This window comes from Martes martes (assembly GCF_963455335.1).
Source record: "Martes martes genome assembly, chromosome: 3".
Lineage (NCBI taxonomy): Eukaryota > Metazoa > Chordata > Mammalia > Carnivora > Mustelidae > Martes > Martes martes.
Window position 1 is genome coordinate 29299627 of NC_137890.1, and position 12439 is coordinate 29312065.

Consider the following 12439-nt stretch of genomic DNA (forward strand, 5'->3'; position numbering starts at 1 on the left):
TACCTTATAAGGTAAAAGTAGGTGTGGAAGTGTCATAAAATAGATAGTGTTGCAAATTCCACTGGCACCAATAATAAGACCCAGCTGTGCATGTTAAACTCCTCAAAGACCAAACTTTAGGCACTGCATGCATTTAGCAAAGTCTCTTTATTTCTGAGAACAGCTCAGAATCGCTAAAAGCTCTTTTTTGGCACATAACTGATGAATCAATAAATGCTGGGTTTTTTAAAATAGCTTTTTGTATGTACTTTTCAAAAGTCAGTAAGTTACAAACTAGTAAAATTTCTGACATGGTTTTGGTGTCAGGTATGTCCTAATGTGGACGGTCTATGTCCACCATTGTGGAAGTGTCTATCTGAAATGATTTTGCCATCACAACACTATTGTCTTCCTGAGAACAAACATCCAAAGTATGAAGAAATCATTTATACTAATTTGTGGTGCCATATTATAGATGTTTAATAATAGTAAATATAAAATCTAAAAGAAGCATTCTGAAGTAAAAATCAGAACTGATACCACTGTGCTTCCATTACCTATATATTCCTCTCCAAAAGTATCTTATTGGGAGAATATTTCATGCACGGTAGTGCATTTTAAGAACTCACTGAAATTAACAAGGCATCTGAATCTATATAACTTCATAACTGATGCTAAATATGCTATCTATATAACTACTTTTCACTGCTTTCCCTTTTCTTGACGGGTTTTCCATTGGTTACTGTGGAGTTGGTCATAAAGACCTCGACCAGTGAAACAATCACTGAAATGGTCAGTCTTGCTCATTTCATGATTATCATATAGTTGCTCATTAAAAGAAGGCAAGCCAGCACGATAGCCAATACCAATGATTGCACAGATTTAGCTATCAATCAATTCATAAATACATCAAGCATATATAAGCAAGCTCTTTTTTTTTTTAAAGATTTTATTTATTTGACAGAGATCACAAGTAGGCAGAGAGGCAGGCAGAGAGAGAGGGGGAAGCAGGCTCCCTGCTGAGCATAGAGCCTGATGCGGGGCTCGATCCCAGGACCCTGAGATCATGACCTGAGCCGAAGGCAAAGGCTTTAACCCACTGAGCCACCCAGGTGCCCCTATAAGCAAGCTCTTGCTAGAGACTCCTTTATGCAGTTTGACAAGTATTATAAATTGTATAAATAAGACTGATCTCTGGTATTTCCTACACAGTCATTTTATTCCAGGCACCATACTGAATGTTCTATAAACATCATAGAATTTAAACTTTTCAATGGAGGCGCTAGTCTTTTTTTTCTTTTTTAGAAATAGAGAAAGAGCAGTGGCGGGGAGAGGGGGAGGATAGAGGGAGAGGGAGAGAATCTTAAGCAGGCTGCATGCTATGTATCCCTCCATGCCACTGGTCAGGAGGTCACCCTCCATGCAACCTGCTATGCATGGAGCCTGAGATGGGGCTTGATCTCATGAGCCTGAGATCATGAACTGAGCCAAACTCAAGGATTAGACGCTTAATGGACTGAGCCATCCAGGTGCCCTGGTGGAAGCACTGGTCTTATTCTTCCTTTTACTCGAGAGATATATAGAGGTAAAATGGTTCACATGAGGCTTCTCAGCTAAGTAAACGACCAGGATTCAGAGTTGCCGCGGTTCATACTCTTTTCCCTTTTCCAGGCCGCGTACCTTGAAAAGGGTCTTGCATTTCTCCTGTTTCTAGTCCAGAGGTTAAAAAGGAAGGTTGTTATCAGAAAGGCATTGGAAAATTGGTCTGCCATATACAAATCAGTTTTAAGGGCCTTAACAAATATCTAGCCCACATCTTTTGGAACATTGATGTCTCATTGCTCCAAGATAGATAGATCTTAGTCCAACAACTTAGTGGCAAATACTAGCCACAGAAGGGAAAGTCTATCGTGATATGTTCTTAAAAAAATAAAGGTCGCTTAAGAGAACAGAAGCTATATCATAAGACCAAACTGAAGCCAATATAATGCTAAATATCAAAGAATATTCGTACATATATACGTATGGAAAGGTACATCCTACCATGACCAGACTTTATATGTTTATCTTACCTTCTTCCCTGACATATTTGTCACCGGAAAGATAGAGTCCTATATATTTTGGTCCTCTCACTCACATGCTATGAGAATTTCTACTAATTAAAACACTTCATGGTATTGGGCCCCACATTATATTTGCTCATGCCACAGACAAGACTTTTGCTTATTTCCCTTGTCAGCCACTTCCAGAAATCTGCTGTTAAGAAGCAGCATAATGACAAGGGCAGGAAATGAATCACTAACTTTTTGACCTTTGTCAGTGTCTGCACCTAAAATTTAAAGCTGTTGCATGTTGAAATATAACTGACTTTTTCAACTAAAAATGCTTATTGCTGGATTCATCATTATTGCCTTGGATCCTACTTCATCATTGCTAATGGACAACCTGTAAGTAAATTGACACTGAAATTAATTTAAAAGTTGAGGGCTCAAAAATGGTTGTCATTGTTCAACTAAGCATTAGAAATATTTTAAAGAATCCTTAGGACTTTATACTTACATAATTTGGTGAAAATGTTACTAAGACAATGACATTTTTGCCTTTGCTTCTTATCCCTACAGCAAATTCAGCTTTTCCCTGGAGTAAAGGTAAGGACAGCATTGTTCTCAGACTTTATTTTCTCTTGATTTCCCCCAAGCTGTGCTATGTCTGGAATTCCAAAGGAAAAAGGGCATTTTTGTTTTTCAAGCAAATTCATTTGCATTTATATACTTCAGATTAAAAAATTTAAATATGTGTTTTTAGAGCTAATTTTAAGCCAAAACACACTGTTGATGCCTCCAGTGGTAAACATTTTCAGGAAAAGACTTTCCCCTTGAAAACAAAGCTCCTTAAAATATCATGTGCTCTAGCTAATTTTATACCAAAAAACAAAACAAAACAAAACACTGTCATGAAAAAATACATATAAAATATTTGGTAACAATACTGAAGCCACCCTGTGGTGAACAAAAGAGATGAAATATTTCCTCAGAATATTTCTTGTTGGTAAATGAGGACCACCAAAGATCAGGTCACTTGGTTCTTGACACAAGATGGTGGTTAACATTAAAGCTTTGAAAATATGACACACAACAGCAATATACAGTATTAAATCCACACATATACATATATATAATAGAAGTGATAACTTATTTATCCCCCAAATTTTTATGAAAGATTAATTTAATTGCTTGTTTACTTGCTTGCATATAAAAGATTAAATATACCTAAATAACAATATTGGGTTTTTTTTATAAATACTTGACTCCCTCACAACATATGGATTACTCACCATGAATATTTACATGGATGGAGGGATAAAAGAAGAAAAGAAATTATGACAGTCTTAGAGTATTATAGCTTTTACTCAGGATAAACTTTATCCAAAGCATCCCAGTGACAATAATCATCACCTAATTTTTCGACTAACTTGGAATTGGAAAAATATTATGAAAACTTTTCTATGAAGTTCCTGATTGTCAAATTTACTAAATGCCAGGACAAATCTCTTATCAAATTGTCCAAAAGGGGGAATTTGTCCTAAATTTGCCTTGAGGACCCTCTGTGCCACCCCAGCCCCACCCTGTGGCCCTTGACCTAGTTCATAGACACAGACTTCCCCAATCTTCACCCCTCCCCCCAGATGGGTCAGCTAACACCCTTCGTGTGCAATTTCAGGTCCGTCCAGTTCCTACACCAATCCAGAACGAGGCAAGATATAGTTGAGGAGTCTAATCCTCAATCTAAACCTGCCTCAATTTAGAAATCTCTAAAGTCACTCCAGCTCCCAGATCAAGGACACTTGATCACTGCCCCCACAGTGATCCTCGACTCTCAGACTTCTACCACCAGGAATGGAGAACTAGTTAATGAAGAACAACCTTTCTTTTGAAGATGAGAGACAGATAGATGATAGATAGATATTTATCTTACATGTGTGTGAATATACTTTAATTAGCCTGAAGCCATCAAAGTGTGACTAAAGCAATGAATTTCCAAGTTCCCAGAGAACTGGGAAATTCAGAGAAATGAGCCTGTCATTTTGAGATTGCTTTTGTTGTCCCAGGCATTCAGTCCTAAAAAGAGGCAGGGCGGGGAAGACAAAAGTTGGAGTCCAGGACACACTATGGGTGGGAGCCCTGGTAAATGGCACCATTTTGGGTTGTGACTCAGAGGTGTTCTTTCTTAAGAGTCAGAAGTAAATAAGCTGCCACAAGGGCTGAAACTCAACTTCAAGTCATGTGCCCGCAGCATGCACGTAGAACACCAGGCTCTCCCCCTCCCCCCCACCCCCAGCCAACCCCAGGGAAAGTTTTGTTGAAACCCTAGCAAATAATTCCTGCTCATAAGTTTTGCTCCAAGGCTTTTTGCCCCCCAGTCCCTACCTGTGTTTTCCTGCTTGCCAACCTCAACCCATCCTCTCCTCAGCAAGATGATGCTTCCTGCTCACCGAACTTGGCCAGTGGTTGTGGGCCATCTATGGCTCAGGATGACCCAGTGAACTTCTCCACCACCCAGTGAGCCACAATCACACCCTGCACCTTGGGGAGGAGCCCTCCTTTCTTAATGTTGACCTATGTTTAGTGCTGTCTCTCAGCCCTAGATCATTCTTCAGAGTTCTCTTAGTAGTTGTCATAGCAGCCTTGAAAATGGCTCTAAATCACCCCTACCTCCTGTCCATACCCTTGTGCAATCCCTTCCCTGAGAGTGTGAGCTGGACCTAGTGCCTTGCTTTAATAAATAGAATACAGAATAGGTGATGAGATGTCACTTGCAATATTAGCTTACAGAAAGACCGTGAGTTTCCTATTGGGCACTGTCTCTTGCTCTCTGCTTGCTTGCTCTGAGGAAAATGAGGTGCCAGGCTGTGAGCTATGCTATGGAGGAGTCCACATGGCAAGAAACTGATGTCTCTGACCAGTGAGGACCTGTGGCCTGCCAATAGCCCAAGGGTGCCCTTGGAAGTGTATCCGGGGAGGACACTGAGTGAGCTGGAAGTGCATCCCCCTCAGGTCAAAACTGGAGATGACTACAGCTCCAGACAGTCCCTCTGTGGGCCTGACTTGGAGCCACAAATGAGCCATCCCCCAGTTCGCCTCTACTGTATCCTCCCAGCCTGCCTGGTCTATGGCACCTAGCGTCTTGAGTAGTCTCCTCAAACTCCATTCTCACATCATCCGACCACTGTCTGGCTGTAGAGTGGAATTAATTTTCAACCCTGCCCCCCATCCAGCAATTCTCTTTACTTTCTCAATAGGAAAAACCTGGTCCCAAGAAAGGTTCATAAGTGTCTTAGTTCGTGAATGCGGAATTCCAGACGTCAGGAAGTCAGAGGGAAAGGTATGCATTTGGATGGCAGTGAGGAGAAGTGGTAAATCTTCTCAGAATTCCTGATATTATCATACCATATTATCAAGTCCATCACAGGCCACTCTGCCCAAGGGTAAATCCCTTCCCATTGCAACAACCAAAAGATTTTCTTTTCTCATGTAAACTCTGGAAGATCGTCCAGGACTGTTGCTGCAATTTACATTGGAAATTAACTTACTGATTTGTTCATTTGTTTGGCATCCATCTTTCCCACTGTATCAGAGTAGGAAATAAGAGGGGGGCAAAGAAAACCACAGTTTCAATCCTGATCCATTCAGAGATAGATTTATTATGTCATTTTATATCTTAACCATTCACATTTTTCTATTCGATGATATTATAAGCTATTTTCTGAAAGGAAGTTTACTTTAAAATATAAATATTGTAATTGCAAAATGGTACACTGCTATGGAAAACCGTATAGCAGTTCCTTAAAAAATTAAAACTTCTGTATTATCAAGCAATCCCACTTCTGGGTGTGTGTCCAAAAGAATTAAAAGCAGGTACTCAAAGAGATGTTTGCACACTCATGTTGGAGCTACTATAACAAAAATACCATAGACTAGGTAGCTTTTAAATAATAAGACATTTATTTCTTACAGTTCTGGAGGCTGTGAAGTCCAAGATCAAAGTTTACAGATTCAATGTCTGGTAAGAACCTGCTTCTTGCTTCATAGACCACTGTGTTGTTGTATCCTTACTTGGTGGAAAGCACAGGGGGGCTCTCTGGGATCTCTTTTATAAGGACACTAATCCCATTCATAAGGGCTCTATCTCCCAAAGGTTCCATCTACAAATACCATCACATTGGGGATTCAGTTTCAACGTGTAAAGTTCAGGGGCACACAAATATCCAGTCTATAACATATATTCATTCTAACACTATTCACAATATCCAAGTGGATGGAAGTGGTGGAAGCAACCCAAATAGCCATAGACGATGATGGAATATACGGAATATTATTCAGCCTTAAAAAAGGAGGAAGTCCTATCGCATTCTACGGTATGGGTGAACATTGAGGGCACGATGCTAAGTGAAATAAGCCAGTCACAAAAAGACAAGTACTGATGGCTCCACTTACAGAAGCTATCTCAAGTATCCAATCATAGAAACAAAGTAGAATGATGATTACCAAGGCCCACAAGGAGGGGCAAAGGGGGAACTGTTAATTCATGAGTACAGAGTTTCAGCTCTGCAAGATGAAAAAGCTATGGAGGTCTATTACCCAACAATATGAACATACTTACCACTACTGATCCGTATACTTACAAGTGATTAAGGTGGCAGTTTTTTTACCACAATAGAACAAGCAAACAATACCAATGCGGGTATTCAAAAGATGAACCACGCATCTGGATTCGCTATTGCTATCCCTGCCTGCTACGTGGTATCCAGTATCTCTGCAGTGGCCCCTCAAATACCAGCCTCACACCTCCTGGCTACCCTTGGAGGAAGCATATCTCCTGTGCATTTCCTGTAAGATCATGTGAACAATTTCATTTGGATAATCCATAGGCTGCTGAAGCCTTTTCAGAATCTCTATCTCCACGGGTAGCAAAAAATGTTCTTCCTAGAAGGCCTGAAAGAGAAGAGGCATTTTCCTGTATATGCATCTCTAAGAGACATCCCTAGAAACAGTCTGGTAAAAACTGGGCACAGCTTTGAAAGCCCCTGATGATCCCTCACTTTGATAAAAAGACACCATAACTCTGAGTTACTTGTTTTGGATGAAGCTGGAAATCAAATTACTTGTCTAATGTACAGTAGAGAAACTTTGAGGAATATCACAGGTTCCCTTGACATTTTGGCTCAAGTAGATCTATCTTCCTACAACTAGATCTTAAAAAATAAGAAACTTTCTAAAGATGTCAGCAGATTTTGACTAAAAAGATTCCATTAAATTCCAAAGCTTAACTATTAGAGTTATTAAAAATAACTCACTGATGGGGCGCCTGGGTGGCTCAGCCGGTTAAGCATCTGCCTTTGGCTCAGGTCATGATCCCAGGGTCTTGGGGGCAAGCCCCAGGTTGAGTTCCCTGTTCAGTGGGGAGTCTGCTTCTCCCTCCCACTCCACCTCGCCCCTCGTGCTCGCTCACTCACTCAGTATCTCTCAAATAAATAAGTAAAATCTTTTTTAAAAACCTCACTGATGAAATACAATTGTTTATTTTTTTATTATTTTTTAATTTAAATTCAATTAGCCAAGGTATATTACATCCTTAGTTTTTGATATAATGTTCAATGATTCATTAGGTGAATGAAATACAATTTTTTTTTTTTAAAAAGAAACCCATTGTGACAATTCTCCCTTTTTGTGCCTTCTAACATATTCTATGTTGTACTGCAAAGACATTTTCCTTTCTTTAAAGAAGTAGCAACTCTCTTTGATTCAACAGCAGATTGTTAAATCTCCAAGTTTCTCCTTCTCTTCCATTTCTAACTTCCTCCGACTATTTCACACCCTTTTGGACACTCAGGATATTAAAAGAGTGGCAGTAAGAAAGATGAAATTAAAGAAAATAGAAGTTAGGATGCCCCACAGATTCATCATAAATCATTTCCCATATGAAACCACAACTCCTAGAAGGAGAGCCTTACATATGATAGAATTGTTCTAATAAAAAATATTGCTGTGTTTGGTCCATGATTGAATGGCCTGAGAGTAATTTACATAAATGTCGAGGGTGCACTGATGGAGCAAACAAGCACAGGTCAGACTGCCTGCTTAGATTGGAATTCCTAATTCATTTTCAAAGTTGTGCTAGAGAGCTCTTGTGACAGGTTGAAGGAGTTTGCAGGCCACATTATGCTCGTTTTTTGTTTTTTTTTTTTATTTTGTTGATGCTGATATTAAGAAATACATCAAAGGAGGAAGTATAAAAATTATTTAAGCTATAAGCAGGAGAGCAAATTCTTTAATTAAATCCTTAATTAAAATAGACCATGGCATGAAGTAGCTGAACTACGTTTCCTTTCTCACACAGAAAAAAAGGAATTGTGACCTTCCCATTTCTCATATTCTCTATAAGCAGAATATAACTAATTACATCTTATTGCTAATTACTATAAGTCTATCAAAATTTCATGAGTATGGGGGCGGGCATGGACTAGAACGAGGCACTATCAAGCAGTCATTGATAAAGTTTCAAGTCTTAGATTCTTTCTTTTATAAGCACACCTCTAATTTATGAATTATATTTCAGTTATAGAAACTGATAATATGTATAAAACAAGTTGAAAAAGTGGAAAGAATGTCTTGATAAAAATTTTAATAGGAATAGTGACCAAATCCAAACATTCAAATTTTGCTGCTTCAGAAGAGTAAATACATTTTCAAAAAGCCACATTAAGTATGGGTCCCAGGGGTGTACACTTTTGTCAAAACTCTTCAAGCTGTGCACTTACGCCCTGTCCATTTAACCATACCTAAAGGACACCTTAATTTAAAAAGAATTGAAAAAGCATCCTCAACCCTAAGCCCCAAAGAGCTACAGTCACATAATATAAGAGAAAAATCCAAGAAAAAGAAATGCTCAGGCTGTTTGCCATTGATTGGTACAGTCACTTTAAATCTTTTTTATGCCCTTACTTCAACCACTATTTGATCATTGGATCTGTTCCTAAGGGAATGTGTGGAGAAGCAATTGAACCAACTCTTTCTGTGTTTTTCACACACCTTGTCCCTCAGCATTCATGATTTAAAGAATGCAAGGTAGATTTTGAAGGGTACATTCATATCAAGGGGATTACATGAAAGTAGTCACTTTTTTGTGGCTAAGAGGGCTTTTCTTTGTTCTCCTACCAGGGGAAAAGATTTGCTTTGGGCAAGCTCCCCATGGCAAACCTCTTTGAGGAATGAATTCTGAAGTGCATTCAACCATGTCTTCATGACCTTGTAGTTAAAGCATTTAAAGGGGATAGTGGGACATTGTCCTTCGCCACCCTTTCTGTCTTTGATGGGTGATTTTAGCCAATCTGGGATTTTGATATACTTCCTAGGACACTTGAAAAAGTATCTTTATAAAAGCAACTTTGTAAAAGATTCCACATTTACTAAGTAAACAACAAGGACAGAAATCCTTAATAAACGCTAAATTCAAAATGAATTCACACCCAAAAATTTTCAGGAAAAGATTCTTAAAATGTGATTCAGTTTTTGCTCATATTACAAATTAAGTTTACACAGTGCTTTACTGATAAACTTACAGTTTATCAATAAGCGATTTTAAGACATCAAGTGAAAAAACCTCATATCTGTAGTAGTATGGCCCAAGGCATGAGTAGAGAAAGTAAAAAGAAAAAGGAAAAAAAAAAAAAGTTGAGTTGAGCACAAGATCTCACTCTGCTGCTTGTTAGGCTGCTCTCCCATCAGACTGACCTATGAGAGGAAGAAGTATCTTAAGACATCACCTGATCCTTTCCCTCCATTTTACAAAAGGGGAAACTTAGACTCAATTTCTGTTATTTGATTAAGGTCCTTCATGAGGATCAAATAATAAATTGTTGAAAAGGTCACCTTTACATTTTCACTCAACTTAAGGTTAAACTTCAACTGAGTATTAGGATATCTTAAAAAAAAAAAAAAAAAAACTTTCTCAAAATAAGAAAAAAACTCTTTAGACTGAATGCAATTACTTTAATCAAAGGTACAGTCTGTGTAACCAGATAGTCTTGGGTCCAAATCCTAGTTCCACAACTGAAGAGTCATGTGACTTTTGGGGAATTTCTGAGACTCTGTTTCATTTCCCATAAAATCATGAAGAACACATATCTCAAAGACTGCTGGTGGGGAGGGTGGCAAGTGAGATCCTATGAAATGAGGTGTCTAGTACAGGTAGTGGGACCCACACATAATATGTAAACAATATTGTAAATTCCAGATGAGGAACGAGTATGTTTACTTTAAAATTATTTGGCTCTGCTCCTGACACTTATGACTAGAATACTGAATAACTTGAAATGTAATTATCAGACCTATAAAAATTATTTTTTGAGCACAATGGTGGCAGGTACTGTGATGGTACGGAAAGAACCTGTCATTCTGTTCCTGTCCTGAAAAAGAAATCAGTTCACATGAAACCAGTAGTGACCCATCAAAGTCTCATATGATCAAGTGCTCTGCTGTGCTTAACAGTCTTAAAAGAAAAGAGACAGATCCCAATGAAGCTCAGATCACCAGCATACCTCGTTTTACTGCAATTCCTTTTAGTGCCCTTCCCAGATGCTATGTTGAAGGCAACCTTACATTGAGCCAGTCTATTGGCGCCATTTTTCAAACTGTGCTTCCTAACTTCCTGTCTCCCTGTCACATTTTGGCCATTCTCACAATATTTCAAGCTTTGTCATTATTATTACATTTACACTGTTGCAATCACATGATAGAATTTTATCAGGTGAAGAGTTGTTTCTTAAAGATGAGCAAAGAAAGTGCTTCTTGAGAAGGAATTGACTCCTGGTGAGATGTTGAAATGACAATAAAGAATTTAGAATATCCCATGAACTTAGTTGACAAAGTAGCAGCAGGATTTGAGAGGACTGTCTCCAATTTTGAAAGAAGTTCTATGGAGGCTAAAATGCTGTCAAACAGCATCATACACTATCGAGAAATCATTCATGAAAGGAAGAGTCAAGTGATACGGCAAACTTTATTGTTATTTTATTTTTAAAAATTGCCTCGGCTGCCCCAGCAGTCATCAGCCGCTGTCCTGATCAGTCCGCAGCCATCGACACCTCCACCAGCAAAAAGGTGACTATTTGCTAAAAGCTGCAGGGTTGACTAACATTCTTAGCAATAAGGTATTTTTAAGTTAAGGTAGATACACTTTTTATATATAACACTATTGCACACTTTCATAGACTACAGTATGCTAGAAACGTAACTTTTATATGCACCGGAAAACAAAATTTCATTTGGCTCACTTTATTGGGGTATTTGCTTTATTGAGGCAGTGGGCGGTCGAACCTGCAATATCTCTGAGGTGTGCCTAGGCGTCCAGGACCGAGTGCACGGAACGTGAATGAAGGTGCTGGTGAAGATGGGAGAATGAAAGGGGCCTCATCTACAGGGGCTTCATCGTAATGTATGAGGAGAAGGCTTGTGTAAGAAGGGCAAATCCCGGGGCACCTGGGTGGCTTAGTGGGTTAAGGCCTCTGCCTTCAGCTCAGGTCATGATCCCAGGGTCCTGGGGTCCTGGGATCGAGCCCCACGTCGAGCTCTCTGCTCAGCAGGGAGCCTGCTTCCTCCTCTCTCTCTCTCTGCCTGCCTCTCTGCCTACTTGTGATCTCTGTCTGTCAAATAAATAAAATGAAATCTTTTTTTTTTTTTTTTTTTTTTAAAGGGCAAATCCCAGGGGCGCCTGGGTGGCTCAGTGGGTTAAAGCCTTTGCCTTCGGCTCAGGTCATGATCTCAGGGTCCTGGGATGGAGCCCCACATTGGGCACTCTGCTCAGCAGGGAGCCTGCTTCCCCCTTTCTCTCTGCCTGCCTCTCTGCCCACTTGAGATCTCTGTCTGTCCAATAAATAAATAAAATCGTTAAAAAAAAAAAAAAAGAAGGGCAAATCCCAAGCAGCGAAACAGTCATACCCCGAATGCATCCATATGATTCCTCATTCACATAACACTTTATATTTTTACTTAGCTATGAAGCAATTGAATGCTGACCTTTTTTCCCAGACAGGGAGGATAAGTACTATGCCCAAAATAGCCAGATTTGGAATTAGCACTCACACCCCTAGACCACATTTCTCATTCCTTTAGCCTTACGCTTTCATTATGTTCTTTAGACCATATTTCACACTTAAAGTTCACCTTTTTAAATAGAAATTGACATTCCACGTCTGCTTTCCCAGGAAGCATTGCATAGAAGACAAAAATCTAAAATTCTTATCCCGTCTATAGTATTAATTGGCTGTGGAGCCAAGAATGAACCCCCCAGTCTCTGGGTGAATTACTACATGGAATGGTTCCTCCTGAGCATGAAATTTTACAAGCGGAATAGGGATTTAGCCGAGTGGAGGGCAGCAGAGTAATATTCAACGTTCATTGCA